Source organism: Cariama cristata, unplaced genomic scaffold, assembly GCF_000690535.1.
Source record: "Cariama cristata isolate BGI_N322 unplaced genomic scaffold, ASM69053v1 scaffold33948, whole genome shotgun sequence".
NCBI lineage: Eukaryota > Metazoa > Chordata > Aves > Cariamiformes > Cariamidae > Cariama > Cariama cristata.
The window spans coordinates 1,281-2,815 of NW_009632362.1; the positions used below are offsets into that span (position 1 = coordinate 1,281).

The 1,535-nt window shown below is 41.2% G+C and overlaps 1 protein-coding gene across 1 annotated transcript in view; it reads left to right on the forward strand.

Annotated features, from left to right (window-relative positions):
- Positions 1 to 1,535, forward strand: part of CDKN2C (cyclin-dependent kinase inhibitor 2C (p18, inhibits CDK4)) — a 4,561-nt gene that overhangs the window by 1,277 nt on the left and 1,749 nt on the right. The window lies entirely within an intron of this gene.

Genomic DNA, 1,535 nt, shown 5'->3' on the forward strand with positions numbered 1-1,535 from the left:
TGTCCTAAGTTTTAAGCGTGTGTCTGTGCAGGCAGGGGTTGGACCTCATCCAACTGCTAACTATTGGAGCTGATGAAAGATTTTGCTTTTAATAATATCAGATAATGCTGGCGAAAAGGCTAGAATACCTACCAAATAGCGAAAGAAGTGATATATAAATCCGGAGGGGAAGAAAAAAAAAGTGTGTGGTTATTTGTACTTAAGGTATAAGTAATGAAATGTGGAAGTGAAGCTATAGGTCTTTTTAATTTCACACATTAGAAAAATCGTTTGTTAACTCCTCTCCCCACCCACCCCCCGAAACCACGATAATAATTCCTGAAATTGGGTTTTTAGACAGCATATAGCTTGCGAGTGTACTCGAGATATTTACAGTTTTTTGGCTTAACATCAAAATATTAGAGCTGGAAAATAAGCACTTCTTGCTAAAAAAGGCAGGAATGACCCTTTCTTGACAATTTCGCTAAAGCTGGAGGTCTGTGAGCTCCTCTCTGTCCTGCGAGCACCTAAACGGGGCATCGCAGGGCAGTGCAGGCACTTGCAGCAACTTTTAAGAGAGTGAAAGGATTTCAATTAAAAACTTAGACAAGCTGACTTCTTTAAGAAAGCAGGAAACATTTAGCTAGCTGGTTTGTCCTCGGGACGAGGGCTGAAAACCGGTTTGTCCTACAGTAATGTTGGGGTTTTTTTTCCTAAATGCAGCTAACTGTCCGTATCCTGAATTAAGCCATATTTTACACAATGACATAACATCCAGCTATATTAAACACACAGCCGTGTCCTAACAATACTCCTTATCGCTGCCTAATCATAACTGAGTCGATGAACCACAACAAAAATCAAAACAGGAGAATCTGTCGACTTATTTTCAATATGTATCATCCTGAAATGTGCTGTGGGTGCGTGACCATGCTCGAAAGAGCTCTGTCAGTGCACTCTCCAAAATCGAGATCATCTCTCCAAAATCTCTCTCTTAATTAAAATGGAGAGAATGCTCCTGTATCAATATCAGTGAATTTATATTTTTCTTCTGCATTTATGTTTAATTCAACAACTGCTCAGCTTGCCTTGCTCTGTACTTTTTATTTCTGATGAAGTGTACCTATGCAGGCCTCAAGTACATGTCCTGCCCTTATGCTCTTCGTCAAATTTATTCAATTAATGCTTTCTCCTTCTTTGCCTCCCTCCCCACAAGCGAAACTGCAAAATAAAGGACATTTGCTGGACAGTTGTAGCCCACGTCCCAACACCATCACCTTTTATATGACTTTCTACCCCCCACCCCCCCCGCATCTTTAACTGCAGCCTTCAGTCCCCTAACCTGAGCACAGAAAACTCCCACTTCGACCAAATACGCGGTTTGAATTCACAAATAATACAGCCTGGGCTCTCAAAAAAGAGATCAAAATGTCCAGATTTTACTAAAGAAAGAGAGATCACGATGCTCTTGTTTTCTTTTACATCGCTTCCATCTCTGGTCAGAAGTGAAAGAAATGGCACATGCGGAGCTGGAAGCCTTGGGGCACAGAGAAATC